General features: G+C 37.4%; 1 protein-coding gene across 7 annotated transcripts in view; it reads left to right on the forward strand.

The window, feature by feature from the left end:
• Positions 1–13938, forward strand: part of LOC136268686 (protein NLRC3-like) — a 44938-nt gene that overhangs the window by 6058 nt on the left and 24942 nt on the right. For all 7 annotated transcript variants that reach the window (XM_066064086.1, XM_066064091.1, XM_066064090.1 and 4 more), the window contains exon 2: positions 4509–4588. The gene's annotated coding sequence lies outside the window, so the exon portion shown is untranslated. The remainder of the gene's footprint in view (positions 1–4508; positions 4589–13938) is intronic.

Raw genomic sequence — 13938 nt, forward strand, 5'->3', positions numbered from 1 at the left:
GGCAATAGTGTGATGGAATTCATTGCCATCTAGTTTATTTGATGATACCACTAATTTTCATAATGGTACCAACATGTCTTAGTACTGGTGCAATACATATAATACGGGAAAAGTCAGCTTTCTCATTTATAATGTTCTGGGCTTTTTGTGTCAACCAGTTGTATTCAAGAACAAGATGTAGAATAGGAACTATCAGGGCAAACTGTCTTGGTATATCAAGAAAGATAATTTTATCTGGAGACTATATAATATAATGTCTAATGCATTATTGATTAATTATCCTTATAGCAGACATGGGGCCAAGTACACGAGTACTTATACTTAAGTACACTTAAGTACAGATTTGAAAGTACTTGTACTTTACTTAAATACTTTCTTAATTTCCCCAATGTACTTGTACTTATACTCAAGTACTTTGCTAAGTACTTGTGTGTACTTGAGTACTTAAAGTACTTGTAAGTACTGCAAACATTGTACGTAGTTTGTACACAGTGGGTGTACAATGAGAATATCAAAATTGTATGAAGGTGCAGTTTATAACTTCTTGCGATTCTTCTACTGACTTCTCCAACCTTACTATGTATCATGTTGCCACGATTAATCATGTCATAGCATTCTGGTAAACAAAAACAATGCTGCTGTTCAAGTCAGTGCATTTTAAGAGTTTAAGAGAGAGAATGGTTGACAAAAACCAATGCTCCTAGGCACACTTACATACTACAATACACTGAATACAGTATATGTTTTACTACAGCAAAATGTACTTGTACTCTACTTAAGTACTTCCAGCACGTACTTGTACTTTACTTAAGTACTCTCTTGATTGCTGCAGGAGTACTTGTACTTGTACTTGGAAAATTCAAAAGTACTCGTGCTTTACTAAGTACTTTTAAATGTACTTGGCCCCATGTCTGCCTTATAGTAGAGCGGCTAAGCAACAAATTTTGATAAAATTGTTCACTTTATGATAAAAGCACCAAATTTTCTTTGGAAGTTGAGTAAGGTATACTAAATCATTTGAGATACGGAGCCACATCGAAATCATTGCCTTAGGGCATGTTTCGAAACTTTTAAACTAGTTATAAGCCCATTTCTTGCTATGCAATACATTATTTCTATTGGATCATACCTTTTAACACTGGCTGCATTAGAAATGTTTTAAAACATGTTATTTTATCACATTTTGAAAGATCTATGGCTTCATATACCATGACCCTCTGCTTCTTAACATGGCAAGCTAATGACCTGATGGACACCTCCCTAGACCACCTTTTGGATATGACTATCCCTTGCTTGTCTATTCAGTTGCAAAGTTTCAGTATATTTACTATTGGGCCAGCTCAGATTATCATTTTATGGCTTCTCCAATACATTTTCTACTGATTTTACTTTTCAGGTTCTTTGAGCATGATATGGTTGGTAATTTTATCAAAAAGTGAAAGATTTCTTCACTTAGCCGCTCTACTATTACTACATCCACTTTTTGGCATTCACCGTAGTGTGGATGCGTGTTCACTATTGTTGTTGTTGTTGTTATTTACACCTTTTCTCGTCATTAAAAATGGTTCTCTTGGTCAGTTGTCAATCTGACCATACTCTACCATTGCCTTCTAATTAGCGATATCATGATATTATTATACCAATAAACATTTTGCCAGTGGCTGGGTTAATCAGTTAATAGGAGATTTGCTGGTGACTTGGAAATACCTCAAATACCTCAAATACAAGTGTTTTTTTTATCCACTGATGTAAGCGACTGAATGTCAACCAGTATCTTATGTCAACCACAGGTGTACCTGAAGCCGAATACTGGAATTATACGAACTACCTAGATATGTGCTATAATAAGTAAAGCAGGCCCTCAGGAATATGCATGAACTGTAGCATATCCAACCAAATAAGGCAAATGATGATCAAGATGGCAACCTCACTATAGAATGAACCTGAAACCACACTGTGGTTGCAGAGATGGATAAGTTGTAGCAAGTAATGACATTGTGGATTTGAGTCATGTTGCAACATCAAACAAGTCTCCGTTTTATGAACACTATAGAAGAAATTGTTACCGTGCCGCTGTTATAGGCAATACCATATATGGATATGATTGCAGATTCCCTTAGTATGTACTAGCATAGATAATAGAGTAAAGGGATAGGAAACGCAAGCGATTTCCGGTTTGATTTCCGTTACGCGTGACTTGATAGGACAAGACAGTTTTGTGCTCAAGCATGAGAATTAGTGTTCTAAGCAGCGTAAATAGTAATCCAACAGACTACAGCAAGTATTTAGGCCTATGTGAGAGATTTTGGCGAGAGAATTCAGACCGTAGATTTTGTAACAAAGCGTATCGCATTAACCGTGGTTGTTACACGCTGTCACACTTTCGCTCATAGTACCTTCATGCCTCATCCATACCGCTTCTTTTATAGCCGGTTCCACTTTCGAATCTTGTGGTAAGCTAGGCGTGTCACCAACACAGTCTTTTACCATTGCGTTGTACTGCAAGGTGGTTTAAACTTTTGGTTAAAAATGGAAGATACTTAGTCGTTTCTTCAAGCAACAGTTTCTGTTTTGCTCCGACATTTCCTCTGGTTCCCTCTGTTAAATGGTAAGGAATAGGTTTATCACAGTTAAAAGGATAGAATATATTTACGAAGAAAATAAAGTGGTTTAAAGTAATTTTTGGGCCATTTTTTTCACTTTCAATCTCCTTTAATTTTGCGTATAACTTCCTTGAGGGTTGGTACCATCCTATTTCCCTCGATTACTTACTTGAGTTCACTGTAGCGAAGTTTCACAGTCGTTGGTTACAAAATTCTGTCGTTACAACAATTTGTTTCTCTTTGATACAAGCGCAGCAAGCGTAACGAGTATGTTCGTGACGTAATGCACGAAATTCCAATAGAAGTGTACGTATTTTGTGACGTCACGTTATTGCGTTTCCTATCCCTTTTAAGTACTCTATTATCTATGGTGGTACTAGTCTACTCTGTCAATGTGGTTACTATGGTGAAAGGAAAAACCGAGGGTGGTCAAAAAATGTGTGTAGTTGACAAATAGAATGAAACAAAAATCATCGCTACTTTTTACTACGCAGTAAGGGTTGGTTAAATATAAACACAGAATCTTGAAGTGTTATTAAGCTAATAAGTTTTGCCGTGCGTTGAATGGTGTTGGCTTTGTAGAATGGATAGTGGTCACTTATGCTATTCCTGGGAGTGCTACTACACAGGCTTTCTAATAGTTTGTGTAGCCTGTATTTTATAGTTACTAAACTACAAAATAAACAATGAGCACAAAAAAAAGATACACAAGTCCTATGAACATCACTAACCAGGGATAGGATTGCAGGACACAAATGTGAAATTATTGTATGTACAAATAGTGTGCTTTCTCATGTTGGCGATTGAAGCCATATATGTACACTGTTTCCATTCAATACCAATCAAACCTATGATAAGAAATATGTAATAAGGGAATGTTACAATGAAGAACAGTATGAGCAGCATCTTTGTAATCAAGATATGGAAAATACGGGCAATCAATGTGATAGCTGCAGTAGTCAACACAGCCACAGTCTGTTATTACGAATATTATTGACACCTTGCATTGGCAACAAAAACAACTGGGACACAAAGGAGCACAGAGGTAAGTCCATGATTCATGTATTGTACTCACTGCAGTTGGCAAAAGGCATCTCTCGGGATGAAGCGATATTCAGTGAAGAAATAAAATTATTGAGTTATGCTTGACTGGAGCCATCAGTTAGTCAGTTAGTTAGTCAGTCATGCAGTAGAAAATTCAGCTAGAAACTTGTTGGAGGAATTTGGTCTGAAGACATTTTGGGATTAGTTGTGTCTAACCAATACTGCCAAGCTGTCATGAAGCAACAGTGAGGCTGGTTTTTGGGTGATATTTTTGGATAAGAAACCCCAATACTTTATGATCCCTACTACTGTACTTCTGTACTGTATGATACTGCAGGATAGTCTTTCTAACTCTATATAGGAGTAATTACAGATTCAAATAATAGCTGAGGTGTTTAGTCAAGGGCGGTGTTTATGCTCTTATCTATATTAAGGACACAATGTGGTGAATGCAGTGACTTAGAGATGCAACATGTAACCAAGGAAATATAATACTTCAATTAGAATATACCTTCCTCTTATACTGAGGTATATACCACTTGTGACAACTTTGCATGGATATTGTGAAGAAGACATTTTTCAGGTTAATCTAGTTTCCCATTCCCAAGCTGCAATAGATCATCTAGGTCATAGGCACCCCAACATAAACTACATAATGGTTTTAGCAAAAATGTTTGAGACCTCCAAACCTGTCATTGTCTTTCATCTTCTTGGGACCAGTTAATGTATACATAGTTTTAAAAAGTGAAATTGAATTTTTAATGTTCTTTAATTACTTACTCTATACTGTAACTGTAAGTGTACCAGTTGGTACCACATAGTTAATTTTATTGTCGTTTAATTCTTGTCCATAATGTTTAGGCATCTCATAGCTACTGTGCTAATTTCATTACAAGTGGACACAAATTGTATGCGATTCAGTACAAGAGCAATGAACTAAGGTACATCTTGTGTGGTGTGTGCTGTATGTATTATGTGCAGATGTACGTATACTCTTTAATAAATCACCCAAAATTGTAGTGTCAGTAACAGACTATATACCAGGGAGATATTATGGATAAACAGTAGCAATATGGATACTGTATACAGATATGTGATCAGCTGAGCAAACCCTGGCCATTTTCACATATTCCTTAAATTCCATTTTATTTCTTCTCTGTTATCTATAGTAACAAAGGAGTGGACAGCCAAAGTTTCAGCCTTTTGTGATAAATAGTTTTGGAGTTTTAGCGCTAGACAGTTGGAACAGAGATAAACTTGATTTGTACAGCAACTAATATGACAAATAAATTAGGCACTTATTTAATCGATCATAACTCAGGACTGAAACAAGCTATATACAAAGATAGAGTTTGCCTCAGTCTGTTCACCATGAACTGGCACATCTATCAAGGTATAGCGTTTTCCCTGGGGCTTACGTATTTACAATGTGGTAGAAGTAAAGTTTTACCGTCATCATTTCATTGTTGGAATGGCATTTGGCTTTGTCCACACTTACACGTACATCCATAACTCACATACTATATGCTGTGTGAACAAAGGTCAGAGAATCTGGTGGCGTATAGGTTTTATTTATTTGAGCTTTGTTTCAGTAATACCAAAGCAATTAAAATATATGTTTTTATGTATTATCAAACAGTACAGTAGTACGGTTTAAGTAGGGATCCCCCAAAAATGACACACGCCGCCCTTAAAATTCATTCTAGAACATCTTATGTGATGAAAATCGCCTTTATGGAATGATATTACAGTGGAACCCCTCTTAATGGACACTCCTGAATGGCAGACAGCCTCTTTATAACGGACAATTAATAAAATCCCAAATGCAACTTCTAATGCCTGTGTGTATTAATGCCCCCTCAATAGTGATGGATGATATTGATATTTTGCCATACGATTATTGTCATGAATAAATATCACAATTATCACGATTATTGTCCACTCAACTCTTGTAATAAGAGATACTAAGCACATCATGAATTGTTAATAATTACACTGAAAATTAACAAATATTTCTCTGACTATCACGATTATTGCACAATAATTGCCGATTTCAATTATCACTAGTCAATGAAAAGTACATGATGTCGATTATTGCCAATAAATAATGACCATTATCATGATAATCGAATAATTACTCATCCCTACTCCTCAATAGCAGACACCTCTCTATTCTGTTAACCGGACACTCCACAATTCCCAGATGTGGCAAGCACTACAGTACAACACCTCGCTAATCGTGGACACAAGTAAGAAAGGTCACAGTCTTTGCCAGTTACAGCAATCAATCAAACTACATCATTTAGTACTATCTCTGTATTGCCTATTCTATAAAGTGTGAGACAAAGTGCCGAAGTTATGAGAAGCCATATGAATGCTTATAAAGTAGTAAAGTACTGCTGTAAATGTTCTTACCCAGGCCTTCTGAAAATTATTAGCCGGTGCACTTTAAGAATACAGGATAAACTACATAATACGTATAGCCAACCATCTCTATAACTAATCAAATACAGAGTAATCTGGACAAGTCTTTATGGCAGGATGTATAAAATTTTTGTGGTACCTAATTGACTAGATAGTGTGGTAGAGGCCATACACCATAGGTAACCCATGCTCAATAACATCACTTCTGTTGCTATTAAACTAATCATATCTGATTCACATAGTACCAAAGCCCATCTTGCTCCACCACTTGGTCTAGTCTTGTGCATTAAAACTGAAATTTAGAAAACCCCTTAAATAATGATACCTCCATATAAAGGACATAATTCATTTCCCCAATGGTGTCTGTCTTAGAGTGGTTCCACTGTAGTCTATGTAACATCAAATACAGCATTAAAAACAAACAAAAAAAAACTTACAGGTGGCCAGATATAGAATGTTTTTAAATCACCAAAATTCCAATTTTCATCTCACTTGACTACAGTCGCAAGGCTAGAGACCAAATGCATGGCCACCATTTTATGCTACAATGACAAACTCACCAGTAGGATATGCCTTTTGGGATTCCAACGAGTTTGTGCCGTCTTTCCTTTTATCTCCAATCAGGCTCATCGTCTTTTTCTTGTTGCAATGAAACCATATGAAGTTGTTAATTTTCCCTACAAACACCTTCCTTGAGCAGTATATTTAGATGCTGCAAACATACTGAAGCACTTACGCTTGGTAGATATGTACAGTACTATGTAAATAAAAGTAACAAAGTACTTGCGATATAGTCGCTAAGGTGCATTGGTTGCAAAACGATCGCCAGAGACTTGCAAAATGGTTGCGTACTGTGCATATTATCATACAGTATGATAGTACTGTATAGTAGGGGTTGGTAAGAAATCATATGGTTTCGTGGATTTTTGCACTTAAAAACGGCCTTACAATAAATTTTAATTGAAAAAACTACCTGGAATGCTTTAGTATACTGTTATAATGATGCTGTACCTTGGGTAAACGAAGCGAAAAGTCGAATGTTTCGATGTACAGTGAGTTTTAAAAATTTCGAAATTCACCTACATTTCATCTGCCTGCCTGCCTGCCTGCCTGCTGTAAGACCCGGTAGCGCTAGGTGTACGACTCCAGAAATTTCAGACAGCCAAGGTGACGACGGTGGATTCACGAATCTGTTGTTCTGATTACGTTCTGTCCACTGCACCATGCTGTTTGCTTTCATCATTCATTCGCTTCTTTGTTCTTCTCAAAGGATAATTAATAGTTGCAGCGCACACAAACACATGATTTTAACGAAGTGTGAATACGTGTGCATAAGATGAGGGTGAACAGGTGTAGTACCCAAGGAGTTGTCTCTTAGCATTTATTAACGCTGGGTAGTCATTTTATATAGTCTTAATTACCAGCTTAGCTTTTTGTGAGGTAGCTAGCTAATAATGCCTTTGAGGGGAAGATCCCCCTCGAGATCCAGACTTCTAAAAGCAAGGGTTCCACTCTTATAATGGTGGACTCTCCAACGATGTTTTACTGTAAAATCACGAACATTTAGGCCACTACAAATGCAACTGAAGCCTTAACAGTTGCTGTGATAGCTTTAAAAGACAAAGCAATAATTACTTTTAGAGATGCTTATTGCGTACGAAGGTAAAAGATACCGTATAGCCTAAATATTTTGTTGGGCAAATATTTTGAGGTTGAGCAATGTTGCTAAAAATATAATTTTCAAGGATTTGCAAACACTCCCAAAATGTATTAGACTATATGAAGGTCAAAATATTTCAAGAGTAAATTTTTTGCTGATAACACCCAAAACCACGAAATCAGCAAAAATTTCCCCCCTCGAAATATTTAGGCTATACGGTAGCTGCTTCAAGTAATATTTATAGTATGTGGAAAACAAAAGAGTATATGTGACCGGGTCTGTGAAAATAGGGCATGTGGGCACAAACTACATCCCATCACATTATGGGTTATATTCCAGTATTGGGATGGAATATCTGCAACCTGTAACTTGCATTTTAATGCCAATTAAATTTTTAATAACTGCTGAAAAATCCATGACAATATAATAATAGTATCACCAACTGAATAGTTATAAGATATGAAAGTTTCAAAAAGTAGTCAAATATTGTGGGCGTGCCTGTGAGCTGTTCATGAGGCTGTTGCATTGGTTTGTCCGCGACCTATGCACACGATACAAGGCACCTTCTAACGAAGCAGCTTTCATGAGCTAGTAGCTAGTGTCACGACTTGGTTTGCGACACTTCTCCACTGTCACGAACTAAGCCACGGGCACACCCAAGCTAAAGCGAGCGTTGGAAACTGTGTATGAAAGGCGGGAACAGCAGTTTTCCAGTTTCATTTCTGTTCCCAGCGATTTTAACTGTGTGTATGGTGTTGTTCTTTTGGTGGCTTGCTTTCTACATATTTGGTGTTGTAGTTTCTTTGTCTCAACATCACAAATTTAGTGCCACATGACTTTCAGTGACTATAAGAAGATTCTTAGTTTACACTGGAATGGTTATAAAGTGTCTTCTATTGTGAAACATTTGGTACTTGAAGATGGAATAATAGTTTCAAAAGTAGGAGTGTGACAGTTTATACAACGTTACAACACAAGAGGTACTATAGCTAGACAGCCTGACTCAGTATTTCCTCCAAAACTAATTCCTCAAATTCAAACTATAATTGAAGCAACTATATGGGAGGACAATGAAACTACTTCAACTCAGCTACAAAGTAGGCTTGCTATTTATGGTGTTAATGTATCTCTGGCTATATACAATTCTACGTGGCAGACAAAAGTTGGGTTGGGTTTACCGCAGATCTACTTACTGTCAACTAATTCGCACAGTGAACAAACAAAAAATACTGGAATGGTCAACTATGTACCTGCACGACAACTTTGAAGATGTCATTAGGAGTGACAAGACAACAGTCCAGCTGCAAACCCACCTGTTGTTTTAAGGAAGGAGAAAAGCCACGTTCACCCTGTATAAACCCTGTCCTGTCAAAGTACATGTTTGGGCAGGAATCAGCAGAAAAGGTGCTACAAAAGCTTGTATCTTTGAAGGAATTATGGACATTCCTCTATTCTGTGAAATCCTTCAAAATACACTTCTGCCATTTCTTCAAGATAAATTCCTCCACCAGCAACACATCGCTTTATGCAGGACAATGAACCCAAACATTGTTCCCAGGCTGCTCAGCAGTTCTACAGTGATGCTTGCATTAACTGGTGGTACACTAGCGTCACGTTCCCAAACGTTTACGATAGTAACTGGGAAAAGTAACTTCCGGCACTAGTTCACGTGACAAGTTGTGACTTTTATTGCACGTGGCAAGTTGTAACTTTTATTGCACATGGCACGTTCATTATGGCGGGTAATGTTGAAAGTGCAGAAGAGAGGGAAGAAAGACTCACACTGTTAGTAGTTGATTCGTCCACCGTCGTACATCATATGAGCGTCACGTTCCCGAGCATTTACACAACGAACAAGGAAAGTCACACACTGTGTTCTAAATCGAAAATGCTATAGGTTTTTTTAAATGCTGTAGGTTGGCTAGGCAAAAACAATATGACAGAATTAGACGTGGAGAGACAACAGCCCGCTATAAATAGCAGCACTGAAAGGTGTACCAGGAGACAGCAAGATTGGCATTGACATCAAACAGAATCTGATGAACAGAGGGAAGCAAGGTGCTGTGTAAATGGACTATTGATGGGTGCTTAATGATGCGTATACATTAAAATATACTCTAGATAGTCAGTGATAAGCTAGCTATACTGTTTTTAGAATATGAAGAACAGTCTGGAAAACATGGAGAACAACAGTTAATATACGCATGAGCAAACATGTTCTAATTAAAGTCGTACTGCTGATTGCATGAATCTTCAGTTTAAAAATTACCAGACGCATACGTGTGTGTGCGCACAAGATTTTTGTTTCACGGAACAGGTTGCTGATGTTGGGGACTAAGATTCCCGACGTAAACAACTTGTTCCGTGAATTAAAACATTTTAATTCTTGTGTGTGCATACACGCATGCATCACGCAATTTTTAAAGATTTGTGCAATCAGCAGTACAGCCCTACCAGACTGATGTTATACAAATGGCATGCCAGTTTACAAAAATTACCAGCTGCAGCAGAAGGAGCTAACTACCTTCACCCAGCCTTTATCTCTCAAATTGATAACAGGGGCATAACGACTGACAGCTTGAAGTACCCCACCTCAAACTGTAAGCGGCACTTTCGTGAAGACATGAGTGTATCAAAGTACCACCAGATTAACCTTAGCACCTATTACTCAAAATTATCATGCTGAGCCTTACCAAAAGCATGCTGACTGCGCTTCACACACAGTTATGTAGCTGTATAGTGGCAAGCCAGTGAGCCTCCCAACTTGAACTTTTTCACCTTCCTCTGCCTCTGGAGTAGCCTGAGCATTCCTGTATGTATAGCTACAAACACATGCACATTAAACAAAATTCATACAAATACAGTTGTACTCCAGCTATACCACAATCCCATCAAGATGCCGCATCAGTTTTTAGACAACTCAGGCTCATGCTTTTAGCATCTGTCCAGTTATGTGCATGTGGGAAATAGTACTAGTGGGCAACTACAGTATTATTATTTGTTCAACACATTTGCCCACCATATTTAGGTCATGCCTGTCAAGGATAAAATTTCCCTTATAACCCAATGGGTGTTACCCAAATAATTTACTAAAGGACTGCTCATCTTTGAAGTTCTTACAAGTCAACAAAGTTGAAATATGGATCCTCTTCCCCCACCCATCTTCTGTTTGCACATATTTGCATATACTGTAGTTGCACAACACAAAATAACTGAAAAAAATTCCATAAATTAGTGTCCAGAAAAATTCCATAGATTAGTGTCCAGATTTTGTGTCACACAGTGTAGATATATGATGTAATATTCAGTAGGAAGAAGGCCAACAACTTAGTCCACTACAGTGTAAACTCCTCAGAATACGGAAAACATACTTCAGTGCTGCAACATAAACAACTCGGTCCACCACCAGGAACACAGTGTAGACTCTTCAGAGAAGGCAGTACTTTAGTGAGACATTTAAAACCTAGACCACAGTGTCCACCACCAAAAACACTGTTGAATTCCTTAGTTTGAATTGAAAGGTAGACATACAATGTGTATATATTCAGTACGGAGAAAACTGCAAGGTCACACTCCACTACCAGGACACTGTTGATACTCCTCAATTACTATTATAATGTTGTAAACATGTTTGATCATTGCTCTTTGCTACCTACATGAGATAAAGATTATCACTAAATGCTATTCGACCTGACTAACAGTGAAGTCATGCAGCTAGCTATATACCTTTAATATAATACAAATGGATAAAAATAACGATGTAAAATAGCCTTCCAACTAAAGCTCACCTTACAAAGTGTGTGCTCACTTAGATTCTTAACTTAACTAGTAAACATTCCCCACTGAGCTGCTTCAACTGAGTCACAAGCATTCCTTACTAAACTTGTAAACAAGCCATCCTGCAACTCGCGAGCCAGCATTCTTCACTAACTCATGAGCAACCTCATGAGCATTCTTCACCTCATGAACAGCATCGCAAGCATTCTTCTCTACAGTTAGCTCGTGAACACACTACAGCCTCACGAACATCCCCAAGAGTTCTCCATGTACTTTGCGAACATTCCTTGATCACCAGCCAATTAACCTAATTGTGGGAACGGTTAGGCGAACACTTCTTCTGTTTTGCAAGTAGATTGCAAGTGTTTCACAACAAGTTAGCGACCTTGTGAGTGTTGCAAAGCTTCGTGAATCTGTCGTTACCTTTTTTGCATTGTACCGTACCTGTAACTTCATGATAGGTTCAATGCCACACCAATTAATGAGATCTTGGTTGATTAATAATGATCAAGCACCAAGTCCACATCTCTTAACAATCTATCACGATGACACATCCCATTATTATTGGCCTAGCTGCGTTCATAATGCTAGCACACCAAATAGTGGCACACACCCTGGTTGACTTGAGACACTCTACTACAGCAGTCACCATAATAGAACAGTCACACGTGTATAGCTACATGCTATAACAAAAAAGCCAAACAAACTAGTACAATAAGGTAAGGATCCAAGTGATAAAAAGTAGTGAAAAAAGAGATATATGATGGTATTATAGCATAGCTCGGTAGCAAAATCCCTACTTTGGCATGTTATAACATGCCAATGTAGGGATTTTCCCACCGAGCTATGCTGTAATACTGTTTATTTCTTGTTTAACTACTTTTTATTACTTGGATCCCTACTTCATTTTTTAATTAGTAATTTTTAATATACTATATAGTTTCAATATGTTTTAATAGCAAAATGGAATTTTGCGAAAACAGTCAGTTTTTACTCAGCAGGTCACATATAATAATAAGTAGGCCAGGGTGTAGTTTGAACATTCAACTATTTGTTCAATTCCTTACTACTCATATTCCTGAACCACTATTCAAACATTTGTTTTTCTATTGGTAGGCTGTGTTTTATTTACTTAACTGCTGAATTTACCCATCCATAATAATTCACACCCTTGCATTGGTTTGTTACAGTATTTGTTCTGTTATAATATTTTACGACACAAAATTAGAGAATATTCAGTCTTTCTTTTTACCAGATATTTATTAATGTTGGAGATGTTCATCAGTCAAAACAGTTGGTTAATTAAAATCAATATTTCCCAGTCCTATAGACTCTAATAAAGATATTTTTAATAGTATTGTTCTGACTGAATCTCACTATCATGGCTCACTATACCGAAAGCAATTTCAATACACCTGTTTTTTTTTAAATTATAAAACGATAGTTCTAGTTCTAACTAGGGGAATAGCTAGCTTTCAGGGTTACCCAGGTACAAGGTCTGACTGTCCCCATGTAAACTACTTAGCAAGAAACACAAGTCCATCTCTGTGGACTCTTTATTACACATTTGCTTTTGAAAACCTGTTCATAAAAGTGCTTATAGAACTTTGCTTGTGTGAGATCAAAGTAAAAGGTGTACTTTAAATTTCATAAAGTACACTTTAGGGCAAACAGTGCTTTATTGCCCAAAGAGTGCTTTATGTTAGAGTTAAAGCACTGCCACGCGTGTGTACGGAAAATACAGTACGAGGGTGTGTGTCAAGAGGCTAATACAGCACGAGGCGAAGCCGAGTGCTGTATTTGCCTCGAGTACTGTATTTTTCGTACACACAAGCAAGGCGGTGCTTTAAGTGTTATATTGTACTTCCTGGTCACGTCTGGCTTGGAGCGATTTTCTCTAGTACTCAAACCGCTGCGATTTTCGCTGATAAGGATATCAGTAAGTGTTCATATAATCTATTTCTAGTCGTAGAATGAACTAATAGGATTAGTTTGGCTGTTTTAACGATTTATAATGTCACGCACATGATCAATCATGCCGTCTTAGTGGATTACTATTTAAAAGCTTCACGATCAGACGATCAGTAAGTGTTTATACAATCTATTCCTAGCCGTAGAACGAACTCGTAGGATTAGTTTGGCTGGTTTTAGCGATTTACAGTGTGTTGTATATGTAACATTCCTAAAATAAATTCTCCACATAACTGTACTGTCTTTTCCCAAGTGTGCTGTATTTGCCCAATTAGCTGCATAACTGTACTGTATGACTCATACAGTACAGTTATGCAATTGATTATTACTGTATGGAGAATACGATACGCAGCATCGCTTTGATCCTCCCATGCAAAGTACAATATTGTACAATAAAGCACTGTTTGTGGGTAATAAAGCACAGTTGCCCACGTGCTCTAGTGCAGGATAATAGCCTGC

Source organism: Dysidea avara, chromosome 10 (genome assembly GCF_963678975.1).
Source record: "Dysidea avara chromosome 10, odDysAvar1.4, whole genome shotgun sequence".
Lineage (NCBI taxonomy): Eukaryota > Metazoa > Porifera > Demospongiae > Dictyoceratida > Dysideidae > Dysidea > Dysidea avara.